The 21,789-nt window shown below is 48.9% G+C and overlaps 1 protein-coding gene across 4 annotated transcripts in view; it reads right to left on the reverse strand.

Moving 5' to 3' along the window:
• Window positions 1-21,789, reverse strand: part of LOC140390363 (CD166 antigen-like) — a 68,524-nt gene that overhangs the window by 23,108 nt on the left and 23,627 nt on the right. For 2 of the 4 annotated variants that reach the window (XM_072475470.1, XM_072475472.1), the window contains exons 2-3: window positions 11,707-11,771; window positions 10,144-10,231 (exon numbers count right to left, since the gene is read on the reverse strand). The gene's annotated coding sequence lies outside the window, so the exon portion shown is untranslated. Of the gene's footprint in view, window positions 1-10,143; window positions 10,232-11,706; window positions 11,772-14,407; window positions 14,584-16,236; window positions 16,407-21,789 lie in introns of those variants that run through there. The other 2 variants (XM_072475469.1, XM_072475471.1) reach the window with 2 other exon arrangements.

Raw genomic sequence — 21,789 nt, forward strand, 5'->3', positions numbered from 1 at the left:
GCAGTGGAGGAAGCACATGAGAGTGGAGGGAGCATCGGTCTGGGCTCCAATCGGCAATAACCATCGGTTTGTACCAGGAAGGTTGGGATGGGGGGTTTCGGAGAGGCAGAGAGCAAGGATTGAGAGGATAGAGGATTTATTTATAGATGGGAGCTTCCTCTGTTTGTAGGATTTGGAGGAGAAATTTGAACTGCAGCACGAAATGGATACAGATATCTGCAGGTACGGTTTTTTTTTTTGCGAAAGCAGGTTTCGATCTTTCCGCTCCTACTGCCACGGGGGATATAGGACAGGGTAGTTTCCAGAACGGGGGTGGGAGAGGGGAAGGTTTCAGATATTTATAAAGAACTCATGGAGTCAGAGGAAACACAGGCAGAGGAGCTAAAGCACAAATGGGAAGATGAGTTAGGGGGGGGTGATAGAGAGGGTCTTTGGGCTGATGCGTTAAACAGAGTCAACACGTCCACATCATGTGCCAGGCTCAGCCTGGTTCAGTTTAAGGTCGTTCAGCGGGCACACATGACGGTGGCCCGGATGAGCAAGTTTTCTGGGGATCGAGACAGGTGTGCGAGATGTGCGGGAGGGCCAGCAAAGCCATGTCCATATGTTTTGGGCATGTCCGAAGCTTAAGGGATTTTGGCAGGGTTTTACAGATGTCATGTCCGCGGTGTTAAAAACAATGGGGGTGCCGAGTCCAGAGGTGGCGATTTCCGGAGTGTCGGAAGATCCGGGAGTCCAGGGGGTGAGAGAGGCTGACGCCTTGGCCTTTGCGTCCTTGGTAGCCCGGAGGCGGATACTGTTAGCGTGGAGGGACTCGAAGCCCCCGAATTCAGAGATCTGGCTTAGTCACATGGCTGGGTTTCTCAGACTGGAGAAAATAAAGTTTGCCCTAAGAGGGTCAATGCAGGGGTTCGTCTGGAGGTGGCAGCCGTTCGTCAAATTCTTTGGAGAAAACTAACTGTCAGCAGAGGTTGGGGGGGGGGGGGGGGGGGGCGGAGTTAGGTTATTGTTTAAAGGAGGTGGGACTTGTGAGGGAGGGAGGCGGCCTTTGCACTATGTTTATATTTGTATTTGTACTGTTTACTGTTATTATTATAAAATTATAAATGCCTTTAATAAAATGTTTTTTTTTAAAAAGAGTTCCCGTGGCAGTGGAGAAAACCTGTGGGCGAGTACAGCTGGAGTGTGGGGGGTGGGGGAGATTCCAGGAAGGGCTTGGAGGGTGGGGGAGTCCTGTGCGGGAGGGGGCTAATCGGTAGTGGTGGAGAATCCTTGAGGGATTGGGGGAGGGAGGGTTGGAGGAATCCCACGGGAGAAGGCAGTTAGGAGGTTATGGGGGTCTCTTGAGGGAGTTGGGGGGAGTCCGGGTCTGTACAATAGTTACTCAGGAGTTAGAAGTAGTTTGAATCCTTCTAACTTTTTCTGGGTAACTATTGGTGTAGCCCAGTCAAAACCATCCAAAATTAGTGATTTAAGTTGCATTTTTCAGATGGTTTCCGTAGCAGGGTATCTGCTCAGGGTATGTTTGCACTTCTGGGCCATTGTCGTGCCACTCTTACGTAGAATAGAATACCTACAGTGTAGAATGAGGCCATTCGGTCCATCAGTCTGCACTGACCCTCTGAAAGAGGACCCCATCCAGGCCCAATCCCCATGCCCTGTCCCTGTCACTCTGCAACCCCAATTAACCTTTGGACACTTAGGGCCAATTTAGCATGTCCAATCCACCTAACCTGCACATCCTTTGACTGTGGAAGGGAACCGGAGCACCCGGAGGAAACCCACGCAGACATGGGGAGAATGTGCAAAACACCCACGCAGACATGGGGAGAATGTGCAAAACTCCACACAGACGGGAACCGAAGGCCGGAATTGAACCCGGGTCCATGGAGATGTGAGGCAGCAGTGCTAACCACTGTGCCATGGTAATCACTGAAGGGATTCCCCCCGCGCACTGTTATCTTATCCCTTATAAGATAGAATCTGTAACTTGTGTTATCCTTAAACATCTGTGTGTACATCTGTGAAAATGTAGGTGGCGAGCTCGGAAGTGATGGCCCATCAGCCGTCTTCATTTGAATCCCAGTTCTCTAACTGTCAGGGTGATATTTGGAATTCCCATTCCTTGGATTATTACTAGTCCAATGTCATGTGTGAGTACCTTTAAGAAATGGGTGTTTATAAATGGGCGTGTATAGAAATATCTGTAGTGAGAGTCCCTTTAGGAAATGGGTGTTTACTTATGCAGTGATGTCAGAGAGTGGGTGGAGCTGGGCTGTCTGTCAGCTTTTTACTTTCGTTTTTGAGCAGGCTGCAGGGTGTGTTTTAGTTTTGTCTTCAGTGTTGGAGCTGAAGCCAGACCAAGCAGGTGTACTGCTGTTCTCTCTGCCATCAAAAGACTATCTCTTGATCGTTTGGTGAATTCTGAATTATAAATGTTTCCAGTAGTGACTTTAACCTGATGTGCTTCTGATAAAGGTTTTGTTTTTAAGTCGTATGGATGTTAAAAAGGAAAGCTTAAAGGATTACTTAGTGTTGTAATCTTTGGGGGTTGTATTTGAATGAATGGTTGCTAAGATGTTCACTTTATGTTTTAAAATGGTTAACTTGAGTTCATAGAATAACATTCTTTTGCTTTAAAAAATGTTTCCATTTCTGCTGTATCACACCTGTAGAGTGGGTCGTGTGCTCCCCATACCACAATCTATTAAAAGTTGTGGGTCAGTGAACTCCATGATACACTTTGGGGTTCTCTAAACCCTGGCCCATAACACCAACAATATAACTGCCACTGTGTTCCTAGTTGATTAAGAGTTAACCGATGCCTTGGGTTGGTACCTGGTAGTAATTATAGTCATCACTAACTTTTGGCATTCCATGTTTAAAATCAAAGGAATTTGGGTGACCTGATACTGCACCCCAGAAGTATATTCGAATCAACATTCACCACATAGTTCAGGGAAGGTGTGCCAGATACTAGAAACATAACACACAAGTCATACCACAGCAAGACTTTCCTCTTCTAGGCTGTTCCCTCTAGCTGCCTACCGACCCTGCTATCGCAGGTTATTGTACTGTGGTTGTCTCCAGCCACCCAGAGGCAGCAAGAACAGAACATAGAACATTATAGCGCAGTACAGGCCCTTCGGCCCGCAATGTTGCGCCGACCTGTGAAACCACTCTAAAGCCCATCTGCACTATTCCCTTATCGTCCATATGTCTATCCAATGACCATTTGAATGCCCTTAGTGTTGGCGAGTCCACTACTGTTGCAGGCAGGGCATTCCATGCCCTTACTACTCTCTGAGTAAAGAACCTACCTCTGACATCTGTCTTATATCTATCTCCCCTCAATTTAAAGCTATGTCCACTCGTGCTGGACATCACCATCCGAGGAAAAAGGCCCTCACTGTTCACTCTATCCATCTTGTATGCTTCAATTAAGTCATCTCTTAACCTTCTTCTCTCTAACGAAAACAGCCTCAAGTCCCTCAGCCTTTCCTCATAAGATTTTCCCTCCATACCAGGCAACATTCTGGTAAATCTCCTCTGCACCCTTTCCAATGCTTCCACATCCTTCCTATAATGCGCGACCAGAATTGCACGCAATACTCCCAATTGCGGCCGCACCAGAGTTTTGTACAGCTGCAACATGACCTCATGGCTCCAGAACTCAATCCCTCTATCAATAAAAGCTAACACACCGTACGCCTTCTTAACAACCCTCTCAACCTGGGTGGCAACTTTCAGGGATCTATGTACATGGACACCGAGATCTCTCTGCTCATCCACACTGCCAAGAATCTTACCATTAGCCCAGCTGTCTTCCTGTTATTTCTTCCAAAATGAATCACCTCACACTTTTCTGCATTAAACTCCATTTGCCACCTCTCAGCCCAGTTCTGCAGCTTATCTATGTCCCTCTGTAACTTGTAACATCCTTCCGCACTGTCCACAACTCCACCGACTTTAGTGTCATCTGCAAATTTACTCACCCATCCTTCTATGCCCTCCTCCAGGTCATTTATAAAAATGGCAAACAGCAGTGGCCCCAAAACAGATCCTTGTGGTACACCACTAGTAACTGGACTCCAGTCTGAACATTTCCCATCAACCACCACCCTTTGTCTTCTTCCAGCTAGCTAATTTCTGATCCAAACTGCTAAATTACCCTGAATCCCATGCCTCTGTATTTTCTGCAGTAGCCTACCATGGGGAACATTATGAAACACTTTACTGAAATCCATATACACCACATCAACTGCTTTACCCTCATCCACCTGTTTGGTCACCTTCTCAAAGAACTCAATAAGGTTTGTGAGGCATGACCTACCCTTCACAAAACCGTGTTGACTATCTCTAATCAAATTATTCCTTTCCAGATGATTATACATCCTATCTCTTATAAACCTTTCCAAGATTTTGCCCACAACAGAAGTAAGGCTCACTGGTCTATAGTTACCTGGTTGTCTCTACTCCCCTTCTTGAACAAGGGGACAACATTTGCTATCCTCCAGTCTTCTGGCACTATTCCTGTAGACAAAGATGACTTAAAGATCAAAGCCAAAGGCTCAGCAATCTCCTCCCTAGCTTCCCAGAGAATCCTAGGATAAATCCCATCCGGCCCAGGGGACTTATCTATTTTCACACTTTCCAGAATTGCCAACACCTCCTCCTAATGAACCTCAAGCCCTTCTAGTCTAGTAGCCTGAATCTCAGTATTCTCCTCGACAACATTGTCTTTTTCCTGTGTGAATACTGACGAAAAATATTCATTTAGCACCTCTCCTATCTCCTCGGACTCCAAGCACAACTTCCCACTACTGTCCTTGACTGGTCCTATTCTTACCCTAGTCATTCGTTTATTCCTGACAAATCTATAGAAAGCTTTATGGTTATCCTTGATCCTACCTGCAAAAGACTTCTCATGTCCCCTCCTGGCTCTTCTTAGCTCTCTCTTTAGGTCCTTCCTAGCTAACTTGTAACTCTTGAGCGCCCTAACTGAACCTTCATGTCTCATCTTTACATAAGCCTCCTTTTTCCTCTTGACAAGTGTTTCGACTGCTTTAGTAAACCACGGTTCCCTTGCTCGACCACTTCCTCCCTGCCTGACAGGTACATACTTATCAAGGACACGCAGTAGCTGCTCCTTGAACAAGCTCCACATTTCCATTGTGCCCATCCCCTGCAGTTTTCCTCTCCATCCGATGCATCCTCAGTCTTGCCTCATCGCATCATAATTGCCTTTCGCCCAGATATAACTCTTGCCCTGCGGTATATACCTATCCCTATCCATCACTAAAGTAAACGTAATCGAATTGTGGTCACTATCACCAAAGTGCTCACCTACCTCTAAATCTAACACCTGTCCTGGTTCATTACCCAGTACCAAATCCAATATGGCCTTGCCTCTCGTTGGCCTATCTACATACTGTGTCAGGAAACCCTCCTGCACACATTGGACAAAAACGAACCCATCTAAAGTACTCGAACTATAGCGTTTCCAGTCAATATTTGGAAAGTTAAAGTCCCCCATAACAACTACCCTGTTGCTTTCGCTCCTATCCAGAATCATCTTTGCAATCCTTTCCTCTACATCTCTGGAACTTTTCGGAGGCCTATAGAAAACCCCTAACAGGGTGACCTCTCCTTTCCTGTTTCTAACCTCAGCCCATACTACCTCAGTAGACGAGTCCTCCTCAAACATCCTTTCTGAATATGCAGAAGGACTTGAGTTCAACACTCAGTTTGAGAAATAGAGACAAAAAGTCAAGAAATAACGGTCTTAGATCAGTATCAGGGGCTATCATGTTGTCAGATTGTTGTTTAAAAAAACCCAACTGGTTTTACTCTTGTCCTTTATTCACCGAATGGCTCTTTCAACGGGCCTGTCACATGTGTGGTGGGGCTGGACAGCCTCCTGTGTGGTATTGTCCAACAATTCTCATTTGCCACCCTTACCCGTCAGTCTGGCCCGTATGGGGCTCCACTCCCACGTCGATGTGGTTGACTCTTCCCTGATTTAAGGTCAAGGGCAGGAGGTCCGGAGGGGATTTTCGCCCAGAGGGTGGTGATAATCTGGAACTCACTGCCTGAAAGGGTGGTAGAGGCGGGAACCCTCACAATGTTTAAGAAGCATTCAGATGAGCACTGGAAGTGCTGGAAAATGGGATTAGAATAGATATGTGGGTGATGGCCGTGTTCCTAGTTGATTAAGGCCAAAGGACCTCATTCTGTGCTGTAAAACTCTATGGCTCTATGCTCTCTGAAGTGGCCTTTCTGATCAATGCTCCCTCTAATTTTTCTTTGAGGTTTGCCCGCTTGTGCGTTGCACTGTGCGGTCCCGTTAGAATGGCTGGGAGACCACACAGCCGTGAAAAGGGACCGTCGCCAGGAAGGAGCCCCCTCGCTTGTAGCAAACCGATATATAAAGAATTATCAGCAGTGTGGGAGCGGGTTTGAGATGAACACATCCCATCACCAGTTCCTCAGGAAAACTCTGGGCAATGATGCCCAGATGCCCAGAATGAATTAAATATAAAGTGGTTGAGCCTTGCCGGGTTCTGTAAGCGACAGTCTTGACCATGAGTCACTGGCTGATCCATTGTAACGAGGAGAGAGGGTGAAATTAATCAAACTTGAGCACTTATTGTGTTCACTTGGTGCTCACTTTGCAATTAGAAAGGGGTCTCAGACCCAGCTCTCCCCTGCCCTTTGCCTCCTGTAGCCATCTGGGATGGCCACGTCCCGATTACAAAATGGACACTTGCAAAGAATGCTGGGAAAATTGGACAATACTAAGAAACAAGAAGGCGCAAGCTCAGTCTGTTGATTAGAACCTTAAACTCTCAGACAGGACAGAAACTGCCAAGCAATCTACATACTAATGAGCCATCTCGGGGGACAAAAGGGAAACATTTAGATACACGAGGTTAAGGCAGACACGTCGGCGCCAGAAGAGGCTAAAACAAAGCAGACCAACGGTCACCAGGACATGCCCAGCGATCAGGGAACCACCCCTCTATTGGAGGAAGATCGATACGACTGATTGGGAAAGACCCAATTAGTTGAGGCCAAGTTCAAGGCCCGCCCAAAAGCGCGCGAAGCCCTTTTTAGTATAAAAGGTATTCCCCAAGGGAGAATCTTTCTCCTTTGGCTTTGCTCTCAGCAAAGTTCCAAGTCAACGCACGCTACGATATAGAAGCTCCTAGTTGCTACCCTGTAAACAGCAGCCTCAGAACCGAGCAACGACCATTGTTCCTCTGACTGAGTGGGCGCCCAAAGCTAAGTATAGGCTTTAGTAATAGTGGTAGTTTAGTTTGTAGAGTTTTGTGCATGAGTAGATTTGACTGTGTGTAAATAAATGAGCATTGCTTTTGAACTTACTAACTGGTGTATCAAGTCATTGATCAGTATTCGGTTCTGAACCTTGTGGCGGTGTCGAAAGGTACCTGGCGACTCTTGAGCAAACGTAATTAAACAGAGCCAAATTAAGAGCCGACCAAAGAGAGCAACACTCCCACCATCTCCGCAGCCTGGGAACCTTTAGACCAAATGTCACACCCTCCCTCACCTAATTTACCACTGGCCTTTGCTGGTTACATTTACCCTTGGTAGACTTGAGCCCACTGAACGCTCTGCTGCTGCCCTTACTTACCTTAACCCGCGCTCAAACCCCCATTCACGGGGCGGCACAGTGGCGCAGCGGTTAGCACTGCTGACTCACGGCGCCCAAGACACGGGTTCGATCACGGCCCCGGGTCACTGTCCACGTGGAGTTTGCACATTCTCCCCGAGTCTGCATGGGTTTCACCCCCCACAACCCAAAAAGATGTGCAGGGTAGGTGGATTGGCCACGCAGGATTGCCCCTCAATTGGAAGAAAAGAATTGGATATTCTAAATCAATCAATCAATAAATAATAAAATTAAATTAAACTCCCGTTCAGACATCATTCCCCGCGCTCGCTGATCGACCGACTCCTCCAATTTAAAATTCTCATCCTTGTGTTCATTCAAGTCACCTCCTTGTTCTCTCCCCACCCTCCCCTCCCCCACCCACCTCCTCTGCAACCTCCCCATCCCCAGAACCCTCCGGGAGGTCTGGGCTTCTCCAATGCCGTCCTGCGGAGTAGGCCCGGTTTTAATCATTCCACCACTGGTGAACATGCCTTTAGCTGCCTGAGGAGCTACGTTCTAATTCTCCCACTGAACCTCCCTGCTGACTATTAAAACAAAATTACTTCATGGAATGTGATTTGAGTCCACCATATTGCCCATCTTGAGAAACGAGCAGTGAACTGCAATTGATAATAGCTTCATGGCACCGAGACTAGCTTTGAATTTGACGTTTATTCATTCATTGAATTTAAATTGCACCAGCTGTCACAATAGGATTTGAACGCCTATCACCGGAGAATGAATGCGGACCCCAGGAGTATTAGTCCGATGATGCTGCCACTCGGCTACCATCGCCCCATTGCTCCTCAGGATCTATCCATTTGACTCTGTCTGAGTGTTCGCTAATGTGACTTTTGATGTCGAGGGTTAACTGCAAACCAAGTCGGCATGGTGGCACAGTGGTTACCATTGCTGCCTACAGCGCTGAGGACCCGGGTTAGAATCCCCGCTCAGGGTCACTGTCCGTGTGGAGGTTGCACATTCTCCCTGTGTCTGCGTGGGTTTCACCCCCACAACCTAAAGAAGTGAAGGGTAGGTGGATTGGCCACGCTAAACTGCCCCTTAATTGGAAAAAAAAACCTCCAAACTAAAAATGTTGCAAATATTCGGCAGGGTTCTTGACGAGAGGTCACCGACCGGCAGCGTGAACTCAGCTTCCCCCCCCCCCACCCGGACCACCTGGCCATTGATGTTTGTGGGATCTTGCCGGGCCTCAACCGGGCTTACCACCTTTCCGGCATTGCAGCGCGGTGCCCGGGCTTCGGAGAGTTTGCCGGAGAGCACATTGGGACTATTTTCTGGGGCGGTGAAAGGTGCTGTGCAAGTTCCTCAGGAAACACCTTGGGAAAGTTTAACCACGCGGAAGGGCTCGACACTCCAGCTGGAGTTCATTCCGTCGAGGTAGCCAAGGCACATTACTAAAATGCAGCGAGCAGAATCAGACACTGGGGCTCTTTTAACCAGAACAGCTAATCGAGTGATATTGACTGATAACATGAAGGAGGCGGAGGAGTAAAACTTTGTACAGAAATAAAACACTGGGATTGATATGGAACCGGCAGATAGTGAGTCACTGCAGAGCTCCTCCGACGTGGGTGTGGGACAGGTCCGCACAACACACACCAGAGATGAGAGGCCTGAACTCGCACTGCAGCCGGATAAAGTTACTGAGGGAACTAAAACCGGGGTAGGCCGCTGCAGCCTCCTCGGCCAGCCTGACACTCCAATCACCAGCACAAGAACATCTGCTCCCTCGATCGGCGGCAGGCTCTGGGCCACGGGTAGAGCCCCCCAAACTCACCTGCCAGGTTGAAATCAATGGGCCACACGGGTGGGCAGTCACTCAATAACAATTCAAAGCCTCTCAGAATGGAAGAAATAAGGGGCAGGAGTAGGCCGCTCGACCTCCTCAAGCCTGACACGCATTTCGACAAGATAATGGCTGATCCTCTGTCTCAATTCCACTTTCCTGCAGGATTACCCATGTCCCTTCATTCGCTTAGTGCCCAAGAACCTATCAATCTCAGCCTGGAACATTCTCAATGACTGGGCACCCTCAACACTATGGGGTAGAGAGTTTCAAAGATCCTCCAGGTGGAAACATTTCTCCTCCTCTCAGCCCTGAATGGGCCGACACTCATCGTTAGTCTATGGTCCGTTGTTCGAAGGCTCTCCAGCCCAAGAGGGAATCAGCCTCCCCCTGCATCCAGGCCTCTCAGAATTCTCTTCCCTCGGCCTTGAGGCGAATTGTACTCACTCAGCTACAGACCTTCAGGTTATGCGACCGGGGAACAACAATCGTGGAAAAATATGAGCTCACGTCCCACCCTGGGCTCAGGAGGTCAGATTCGGAGACGCTGCCAATATCTCGGAATTTTGAGGGGCTGGAGGAGATGGCAGAGATAGGGAGGGGCCAGGCCTTGGGAGGGGTTTGAAAGGGAAAGGTAGTTCAGCCAGTTTCTCACCATTGCCATTCGGGTGTAGCACTTTGTCATTCTTGTACCAGGTAACTTTAGGGACGGGATAGCTGTCCATCACGACACACTTTCCAATCTGCAGAAAAGAGATGCAAAGTTGAAACCAAGCCCGGGAGAAGGTAAAAAGGACGCTGACGTTCATTTGGGGCTCATCAAGGTGAAGGCTGTTGGCTGAGGGGAAGGGGGAACATTTCAGCTTGGTGGGACTGTAAAATCAGCGGATCGATTTCCTGATTAATCGACATTTATTGCCCATCCCTAATTGCCCCTTCAGAAGGTGGTGGTGAGCCACCTTCCTGAATCCGCCGCAGTCCCTGTGGTGTTGTGTCACCTATAGTGTCGTTAGCGGGGGAGTTCCAGGGTTTTGGCCCAGCGCAGTGAAGGAACGGCCAATATATTTCCAAGTAAGGACGGTGAGTGACTTGGAGGGGGACTAGCAGAAGGCGTTATTTCCACACTTCTACTTCCCTTGTCCTTCCAGGTGTTAAAGGTCACAGGTTCGGAAGGCACTGAAGGGCTTTGGCGAGTTCCTGCAGGGCATCTTGTGTGGGTGCACCAGGTTGAGGGAGCAGATGGTTCATTTTAAAGGAAAGTACCATTGGGTGCGTGACACAACGGGTGGTCAATGATCCATCACTGCCTATTTTTCCACCTCTCCAGGTTAAATTGTATCCCCCCCCACCCCTGTATGTATCCTGGCAATAGGAGGGAGCAGGTGCCCAGGATCGTCCGCCAGAGGCCTCTGTATGGGTCTGCCGTGGCGGGATTCGAACCCAAGCACCCCAGGGGTCAAGTGACAATACCAGCAGGCCACTGCCTCCTGGTGAGGTCAGCCCATTGACATTCAGTTGGCAAGTGGTGGTCAAATACTCCTTGAGCAGTCGGTGCCTCTGGTCCATGGTAACATGATTGGACAACTCTTTCAGAGCTATCAATCGTAATCGATTGGTCTACAATAGATATAGAGGAGATAAGGATAACCCCACTGATGAAGAACATCGGTCCAAGGTTTTCTATTCCACCCAAGCCACACTTGCCCTAGATCAAATCTCAAAGCACGTATATTACACCCCAAAACATTCTTTTCTCTGAGAGAAACCCTCCTAATTTGCCTCCGAATGAAGCAATGCTAACTTATTCTGCTGTCTCCTCAAGCAACCTGTTCCACCTCCCTAAGGTTCCTTCCCTCTTCCAAAGAGATGCTCCCTCCCATCCTGTGACATGGCAGCACAATGGGCAGGTTGGGGCAGCACGGTGGCGCAGTGGGTTAGCCCTGCTGCCTCACGGCGCCGAGGTCCCAGGTTCGATCCCGGCTCTGGGTCACTGTCCGTGTGGAGTTTGCACATTCTCCCCGTGTTTGCGTGGGTTTCGCCCCCACAACCCAAAGATGTGCAGGGTAGGTGGATTGGCCATGCTAAATTGCCCCTTAATTGGAAAAAATGAATTGGATATTCTAAATTTATATATTTTTAAAATAATGGGCAGGTTGGAGCTGGGTGGGAGTTCACCATCACAAATAGAATCTTAAACCAGCAGCTCTGCAAACATTACCTCAGAATGTGTGCCAACAGTAATTGTCATGTAGTTTCCTATCAGCTCAGGTTTGGCTGGACGCTCTGAAAATGAACATAGTTTTGTTAGTTCTTGGCAGCACATAGTCTGTCACAGTTACCCATCGCGCTTCCAATATGTTATAGATAATAAAAAACTGATAGCAGTTGTTATATCTGTCTGTCTATCTCATCTATCAATCTTTCATTCTATCAAACTGATTGATCAATCCATGAATTGATCATTATATTAGCTGCTCTGTTTATTTGTCTGTTTGTCTATCTGCCCTTCTATCTATCTTATCTTTCAATTTGTCACTCTATTAATCAAATTACTGATCTATCCATTAATTAGGGGCAGCACGGTGGTGCAGTAGTTAGCACTGAAGTCTCACGGCGCTGAGGTCCCAAGTTCAATCCTGACTCTGGGTTACTGTCCGTGTGGAATTTGCACATTCTCCCTGTGTGTGTGTGGGTTTCACCCCCACAACCCAAAAGATGTGCAGGCTAGGTGGGTTGGCCACGTTAACTTGCCCCTTAATTGGAAAAAATGAATTGGGTGCTCTAAATTTAAAAAAAGATGTATCCATCAATTGATCATTACACCAAATGGTTTGTTTATTCGTCTGTCCATCCGTTCATCATTCCGCCCATCTATCTATCTGTTGTCAGTTGCTTAGCCTAGCTTTGAAATGATGACTGAAATGTCGGTGTGTTCAAATAACAACTGGCTCATTTTATACAACTGAACTAAGTACAGCTGTCCATGATCGGGGGCAGAATTCCAGGTTTCCCCACCGGGTTTGGCAGCGAGGACGTGGAGGGGGGTGGGGGGAGTGAACATTTCTCAAGTAGGCTTCTCGCCGGGTTGCCACTCACCCGAACCTCTCTGAAATCCTAGGCCCAGGTTGGCCCACCCATCCTTGCCACAGTGGCCAATTATTGACCACTTAATGACTGTCCTGCCCAGTATCAGTTTTCAATCATTGATCTCCCCCTGGGGCCCATGGAGTATGAGTTCCCCAGGTAGGGGGAGGCGGAAGTCAAATACCTGGGGCTCGTTAGGAGCAACGGATAAAAGCAGGCCCAACTCAGGGCCTCGTGTAACAAGTCCTCCCAGCTCGGATTGCTACTGAGAGTGAGGGACAGCATTACACAGACGATTGTAAATATGTAAATCAATCCTTCTTTGTTTACGACAGCTTTCCTCTGAGTTATTATAATATTCTGTTCCCCAACCACTAGGTTCCTTTTTAATAATCTAATAGTAATCTTAATTGTTGTCACAAGTAGGTTTCCATTAACACTGCAATACAGTTACTGTGAAAATCCCCTAGTCGCCACATTCTGGCACCTATTCGGGTCACAGAGGGAGAATTCAGAATGTCCAAATTACCTAACAGCACGTCTTTCGGGACTTGTAGGAGGAAACCGGAGCACCCGGAGGAAACCCATGCAAACATGGGGAGGACGTGCAGACTCCGCACAGCCAGTGACCCAAGCCGGGAATTGAACCCAGGTACCTGGCACTGTGAAGCAACAGTGCTAACTACTGTGCAACTGCACCACCCATGGTATAACAAAGTTTAGAGGAACAATGACAATATTTGTATGAACAAAACAGAGAAAGAGAGAGGGTGGGATTCACCGTTCCGCCAACCACGTTTTCCTGAGCGGCGCACCCTCGTCCTCGCCGTCAGCGGGATTCTCTGTTCCCGCCACCTGCAATTGGAATTTCCCATTGCGGCTACACCACAAAGCTGGGAAACCCACGGGCGTGGGTGCGCTGCCGGGTCAATGGAGAATCCCGCCGGCAGAGAATCCCGTCCAGAGGGAAAGAGTCAAGGTAAGATGCAATGGAGAGAATATAGAGAGTAGAGGTGAGAGAGAGCTCACCCATCAGCCGATTGAAACATTCAAGATTGTGAAGGGGTTTGACAGGGTGTACATGAGAAATTGCTTCCCCTGTTTGGGAAATGTAATGTTCACATTGGACTATCCATCTTTCCCGGGAACACCCCTCCAAAGTGACTATCCATCTTTCCCGGGAACACCCCTCCAAAGTGACTATCCATCTTTCCCGGGATCCCTCCAAAGTGACTATCCATCTTTCCCGGGGTCCCTCCAAAGTGGCTTTCCATCCTTTCCCGGGGTAACTGAGGGACAGATAGTCGCGCCAGCTCTGCCCAGAATCCCAGGAATGATAAAGGAAGGAAGGTGTTTGGCTGAGGGGGAAGGTGGAGGCGAGTCAGAGAGAGAGAGTGACACCCCGGACACGTTCCTGCTGTCAGCAAGTCTCCCAGGGCTGACTCAAAAGGTGCAGTGGAAACTGTCCAGACTGTTTGTGAAGTGTTTCTCTCTGCGGTGCATGTGGGCTGCTGACGGGAGATATCAGCGCGCAATCTGTGCCTTGGCGTGAGCTTTTGCTTCTTCCAATTCCTTCTGCAGGCTGATCACAGCAGATTGTGCCTGGCTCACGGTCAGTCAGAACAGGCCTGTCTGCCTCTGGGTTCCAACAGGCGCCGTCCCAAACCCGCATGGCTGCGGCAGGGCGAGGTGGGGCAATTGTGTTTACTGCACACCGACTGATTCCTATCTCACTGCCATCTGCTGATGTAGTGATCTGTGAATAACTCGCACAGAAAGGCTCCTCCTCCGCCTGCAACCCAACAAAGGCTGAATTCAGGGGTTTGAGCACTCACTTCACCGCCACGGCTTCAGGTTTCACCCAGGCAAGCCAGCACAGTTTGGTTCTTTCCTGTAGTGCGAGAGAAGCAGCAGGCGATTTGCACATTGCAGGCTCCTGTGGAGAGCAGCATGCCATTAACTGGACAATGGGATCGTCCACGAGTCGCGGTAAAATTCCCCCGCTCTCCCGGGAGTCAGTGCCCGGGGCAGTCACTGGGGACGCACACTGTCACAGTTTAATGGCTCATCTGGGAGCTGGTAAATCTCAAGAGTGTACAGCTCCTCCAGTACGACCCATCCAAGAGCGCTGTGCTCCCCGCCCCCACACATGCAATCCCCTCATTGACCTGACAGTGCAGCACTCCCTCAGTACTGACCCTCTGACAGTGCAGCACTCCCTCAGTACTGACCCTCTGACTGTGCAGCGCTCCCTCAGTACTGACCCTCTGACTGTGCAGCACTCCCTCAGTACTGACTCTCTGACAGTGCAGCACTCCCTCAGTACTGACCCTCTGACAGTGCAGCATTCCCTCAGTACTGACCCTCTGACTGTGCAGCACTCCCTCAGTACTGACTCTCTGACAGTGCAGCACTCCCTCAGTACTGATCCTCTGACAGTGCAGCACTCCCTCAGTACTGACCCTCTGACAGTGCAGCTCTCCCTCAGTACTGACCCTCTGACAGTGCAGCTCTCCCTCAGTACTGACCCTCTGACAGTGCAGCACTCCCTCAGTACTGACCCTCTGACAGTGCAGCTCTCCCTCAGTACTGACCCTCTGACAGTGCAGCTCTCCCTCAGTACTGACCCTCTGACAGTGCAGCTCTCCCTCAGTACTGATCCTCTGACAGTGCAGCACTCCCTCAGTACTGACCCTCTGACAATGCAGCACTCCCTCAGTACTGACCCTCTGACATTGCAGCACTCCCTCAGTACTGACCCTCTGACAGTGCAGCACTCCCTCAGTACTGACCCTCTGACAGTGCAGCACTCCCTCAGTACTGACCCTCTGACTGTGCAATCCTCCCTCACTACTGCACAGGTTATTCCCCTCCAACGCCACATTAGTTAAAAGGCTCTGTGCCATTTGGAATTCACACCTGTCAGGCAAATGATCTAAACCCAAATCCTGACAGCAATTGACAAGGTCGAGCATGAAGCAATCGTGCTCTGAAAGGACTTTAAAAAAAACAATTCTGGGAGAGAGAGGTAGGGAACTCAGAGCTCTAACCACGTCTGAAATCCTCACCCTCGTGCTTAAAACCTAACTGTAACCAAATACGAACCCTTATACCAACTCTGACCCGATCTTGAATCGTAGCCGTAACAATCAACATTACCTGAGTCCTAACCACAGCATCAACGTAGCCCTATTCCTAATTTCATCCCGTAACATAACCCAAACCCCAACCACAATTGAACACAGACTCACACCCTATCGCGAACCCTAACCCAAAACACGAACCTTTACCCTATCCTAACCGGAACCATAACGCAAACATTACTAGTATCTCTAACCTTCTCCCTTTTCCCTCAGACAAAACAAAGCTCTCACCATAACCAAGACCTGAACCCCATTCTCAACTCTAATCCTGTCCCTCAATTGGCCCCGAATCTCCTAGCTCCAGCTATAACCCTAACCCTAATGCCAACCTTAGCCTTAACCGTAACGTAGACCTATCTCTATCCCTAACTCTAATCAGCCATGAACCTGAGTGATTACCTAACCTTCGCCCTGCTTCCAACCCCTATCCCTGTACATGACCCTGAATCCTCGGAGCTTAGGAACTCCAGGATAAATAAGATCAACTTTGCTGTGAGGAAGGATGAAGTGGGAGTACTTACCTTGCGGGGAGACAACGTGAGCATATGCTGAGAGAAGGAGTGCACAGGTCAGAGCAGAGGCTGTGGCCATGCTGAGCGGGTACTGAGCAACTGAAGATGTGTTTACTGTGTATTGCTGATTGCAGTTCAACAACAAGATCACCTCTCTTCTGGGCTGGGAACTCCTACAAGCTGCAGCAATCAGCAGTGGAGCTTCAGGCAAAAGTTAACCCTTTCCCAGCTGGCTCACTCACTGAATCAACCCCCTGCTTCCTCGCCCAGCAACACGCCATTAACCAATTTAAAAATACTTCACATTCAGGCCTCCATATGATACTAAGTATGGAGAAGCCGCAGAGAAGGCGATTGCCGATCTGAGAGTTTATCATGGTCGCGAAGGATGGAACAGGCTGGGGACATTTTCTCCAGGAAGGGGATTTCGGGGGTGAAGGAGTGGCCCAAAACCCTGGGAGGAACTCCTCTGCTCCCCTTCAATACAGTGTTGTGGGATCATTTCCGATGCGGCAGCACATCTGACAGTGCAGCTCTCCCTCAGTGGGCAGAAACAGGGGAGAGGGACTCATTGAATAGCTCTTTAAGAAAAGGGAGCAATTTTAATCTAACTTGCTGGGGAGGTACCCACGGTGGGAGGGGGGGGGGGGGGGGGGGGGGGGGGGATGTTCCGGTGGAACACTAGGTTGACATCCTCGCCCCATATTGCTCACCACCGACTTCAATTTTTTTGGGGGGGAAAATATTTTATTAAGGCATTTATAATTTTAACATTTTAAACAAAGAGATTCACCAAACAAACAGAAAAACCAATAACATAAACATCTTCCCCCCCAAGCCTAAACCCTGACTATCATGGTCCATATAACTACTCCATCTCACAGTTCTCCATTAGTTTCCTACCCATATTCATCACTCCCATGCCTCACCCTTCCCCCCGCCCCCACCCCCATCACCCCTGCTGACGGTCAATTTTCCTTGAAGAAGTCGATGAACGGCTGCCATCTCCGAGCGGACCCCTGTCATGAACCCCTTACGCCGAACTTGATTTTGTCCAACCTAAGAAACCCTGCCATGTCGCTGACCCAAACCGCGACTTTGGAGGCTCCGAATCCCTCCATCCCAAGAGAATCCGTCTCCGGGCCACCAGGGAGGCAAAGGCCAAAAAGTCGGCCTCTCCCCCCCGCCCCCCCCCCCCCGGGCTCCCGGATCTTCCGACACTCCAAAGCTCCCTCCCACCACCTTAAAAGTCATCTCCCTCAGTCTCCTCTCCTGCCCCCTTGCCTGGATCGCAAAAACTTCGCTCTGGACCAGATTCAATTTATAACCTGAGAACCGGCCAAATTCCTCAAGTGCCCCCTTAATTCCTGCAATCCTCCCCAACAGGTCTGTTATGTGAAGGAGCAATCGCCCACATAGAGTGAGACCCTGTGCTCCACCCCCACCTTTATCACCGCCAAACGTTCAATGTTCACAGCGCCATTGCCAAAGGCTCTATGGCCAGGGCAAACTGTAGTGGGGAGAGTGGACATCCCTATCTCGTCCCCCGACACCGGCTAAAATATTCCAATCGCACCCGATTCGTCCTTACATTTGCCACCGGTGCCTGATATGGCAACCGACCCAATCCACAAATCCCTGCCCAAACCCAAACCTTCCCAGGACCTCCCACAGATATTTCCACTCCACCCGTTCAAAGGCCTTTTCTGCATCCATGGCCACCACCACCTCGACCTCACGTCCCTCTGCAGGCATCATTATTACGTTAAGGAGCCGTCTAATGTTGGACGCCAGGTAACAAATCCCATCTGGTCCTCCCCCATTACCCCCAGAACACAGTTCTCTATCCGTGTGGCCAAGATCTTTGCCAGCAATTTTGCATCCACATTTAGCAGGGAGATTGGCCTATACGACCCACAGCTTTCCGGATCTTTATCCCGTTTCAAAATAAGGGAAATCAATGCCTGCGATAACGTCGGGAGGAGTATTCCCAACTCTTTTGACTCATTGAAAGCCTTTACCAAAAGCGGCCCCAACAGCCCGGAAAACTTCTTATAGAACTCCACCGGGTATCCATCTGGTCCCGGGGCTTTGCCCGATTGCATCACCCCCAACCCCTCTATAACCTCCCCAAGCCCAATTGGGGCTCCCAGATCCTCCACCAACTCCTCATCTATCCTCGGGAACTCCAGCCCCCCCCTCCTCCCCGGCTGGGGGTTCCGATTTATACAATTTACTGTAAAACTCCCAAAACATATCATTCACCCCCGCCGGGTCCAGAAACCACCTTCCCTCCTGTATACCTCACTTTCCCAATCTCTCTTGCCACCTCCTGTTTCCTCAGCTGATGCGCTAGCATCCTGCTAGCTTTTCCTCCATAGTCATAAAACCCCCTTACCCTCCGCAGCTGTCCCTCTGCCTTAACCACCGACTTCAATAGTCAAATTGGACAGAGGAAGATTAGAAGAAGTGGTACACCCTATCTTTCTACAGAAGAACAGCATGGGCTTGATGGGCTGAATGGCTTCCTCTGTTCTGCTGCCCATGTCTTAACTTGCACCCAGCCCCAACCCCCATCATCTCTGCGCTCGCTGACCTACAATGACTCCCGGTCAAGTGACAAATTGATTTTAAAACTCTTAAATACCTCTGTGGCTTTGTCCCCTCTCTATCTCTGTAATCTCCTCCCATCCAACCCCACAACCCACCAAGATATCTGCATTCCTCTAATTCTGGCCGCTTAGTGCATTCCCTGATTTAATGCCTCCACCATCGGTGGCCATGCCTTCAGTCTCCTCTGGAATTCCGTCTCTAAACCTGTCCACCTCACTTTCCCCCTTTTGAAGGAGGCCATTTGCCCATCGAGTCTGCCCCGACCCTCTGAAAGAGCATCCTACCTAGGCCCACTCCTTCACCTTACCTTCATAACCCCCACCTAATTTGTACATCTTTGGACACTCAGGGACAATTCAGCATGGCCAACCCACCTAACCTGCACACCTTTGGACTGTGGGAGGAAACCGGAGCACCCGGAGGAAACCCACGCACACACGGGGGAGAACGTGCAGACTCCGCACAGACAGTCACCCAAGGCCGAAATTGAAACAGTGTTCCTGGCGCTGAGACGCATCAGTATTAACCAGTGCCATACCCTGCCACCCTTATCTTAAGACATATCTTAACGCCGATCTCTTCGATGAAGCTTTTGGTCATCTGTGCTGATATCTCCTTGTGTTGCTCAAAGTCATATTTTGTTTTATAATTCTCTTGTGAAGCACTTTGGGGCATTTTATTAGGTTAAAGGCGCTATATTACTCACAAATAGGGGTTGTGATTCTGAGAACTAACATCTATTGATGGACAAATATTATAATATTACAGGAGGGTCTTTGAGCAAGACACGGGCAAGCTTCGTACAGACCAGGATAATATAATTGCCCAAAATGCATACATGCAAATAACACACTCCGTGTATGCACTCATAAAACTTTTCAGGAGAAGACTCCAGGGTTCCTGTCGTACCAGGGTTAATACTCTAGCTCTATGGATAAGCTCCTCCAAACATTAAATATTTAAAGATCAGGTATGTGGACCTGTTAGCATCGATACATTGAAGTGCCACTTTTTCATTGCGTCACTCCCCTTTCAAATTCCACAACAATTTTCTTTGTTTCAAAGATGTCCTTAGCTATTGGAATAAAATGTAAACTATGTCGAGCAGGCAACGACACGAAATGGGACGTCATTTCCCAGGCTGATCATTATTGAGTAGGATTGTTTTTGAGTGGATTGTTGATGACCTAAGCAGTCATTACTGTTGCTGTTAACTCTGAGACGTGAACTGGAAACTCTCTTGATCTTACGGCATTACATCGAACCCGCACCCCCCCCCCAGGGCTTCCTAACCACACTTTCAATGACCCCTCATAACCTTTCATCCCACCTCGTTGTTGGGTAACATTCCTCACCTCCATCCCCCTTCCCTCCTTTGTTCTCTGTCTGTTTGAATTCCCCCCCCCTCCAATGTCAACATCCTGGCTTCTTTATGAAGTTCTGTATTGCCACTTCCTGCAGTGGTAAACAGTTTCCTCTGGATCTCTGACATCGACATCGGCAGAAACCTTATCGCAATCTGTGCTACATGACTCCCCAAAGCCTGCCCGCCATCGGCAGGGCGCAAGTCGGGAGTGTGATGGGCTATTCTCCACTTGGCTGAATGAGTGTAGCACCAACAACACTCAAGAAGCTCGACACCATCCAGGACAAAGCAATCCCGTGCGATTGGCAGCCCGTCCACCACCGTAAACATTCTCTCCCTCCACTAACGATGCGTAGTAGCCTACACAATATTTTGCATCACATGTTAAGAGTTCTTCAACAACACCTTCCAAACCCACAACCACTACCATTTAAAAAGACAAGGGGAGCAGACACAAGGGAACACCACCACCTGGAAGATCCTATCCTTGTCACTCACCATCCGGAAATGTACCGGCCGTCCCTTCACTGTCGAGTCAAAATCCTGGAATTCCCTCCCTAACAGCACATTTGATGCACCTACAGCACAGGGGTTGGGGGGTTCATGAAGGCAGCTCATTACAACCTTCTTCAGGATGGACAATGAATGTTGGGCCTAGCCAGTGAAGCCCACATCTTGTGAAAGCGCAAAAAGGATTATCCTCAGCATTCTGGCCAATATTTATCCTTCAATTTGACACCAGTGAAACAGATTGTCTGGCTTATAATCATATTGCTGGGAATTCCCAGGGATGTTGATGGTGGTGGTGGTTGGGGGGAAGGGGCGGGGGCTGGATTCACTGACGGTAAGGCCATTGAATTGTGGCAATTTGCTGTACACAAATTGGTGACCATGATTCCTACATTACAACAATAACTGCACTTCCAGACTACTTAATTGGCAATAAACAGTTCAGGATGTCTCTTGCTTGTGAAAGGTGCAGTATATGTTCCGTCTTTATTTTTTTCCACCCCCCCCCCCCCCCCCCCCCCCCCCCCCACCTTGTCCTGTTGAAATTGGTTGCAAACAGCTTTCTTGTCCTGCCATATTATCTGGCTGCTGAGAATTATTGTTCAGGAACATGTTTTTATATGAAGGGGAAATGTGAAGGGGTGAGAACATTTAAATGAACATTTAAATCTGGGATTCTGCCCCCAAATGTGTTGCTGAGGCTTGGTGGGATGGGGTGGGGTGGAGTGGGGGAGGTGCTGTTATCAGATGAGAATTTTAGAACTGAGACTGTTAGATATTCATGAGGTGCTAAAGAATACACAATCATATACAGATCAAGGCAAGTACAGACTTGTAGATGGTGGAAAAACTTTGTTAGAAAATGAGTTACATCGCTCCTCTCTGCTGGATTTTCAGCCTCTGACCTACTCTTGTAGCCACAGTATTTATGTGGCCAGTTCAGTTTCTGTTCAATGATAACCCTCCTCCCAGGCTGTTGATGTTGGGGGATTCGCGACAGTAATGCCATTGTATGTCAAGGGGCAATAATTAGATTCTCTTTTGTTGAAGATTGCCATTTCCTGGCAATTGTG

The sequence above is a fragment of the Scyliorhinus torazame genome, chromosome 14 (assembly GCF_047496885.1).
Source record: "Scyliorhinus torazame isolate Kashiwa2021f chromosome 14, sScyTor2.1, whole genome shotgun sequence".
Classification (NCBI taxonomy): Eukaryota; Metazoa; Chordata; class Chondrichthyes; order Carcharhiniformes; family Scyliorhinidae; genus Scyliorhinus; species Scyliorhinus torazame.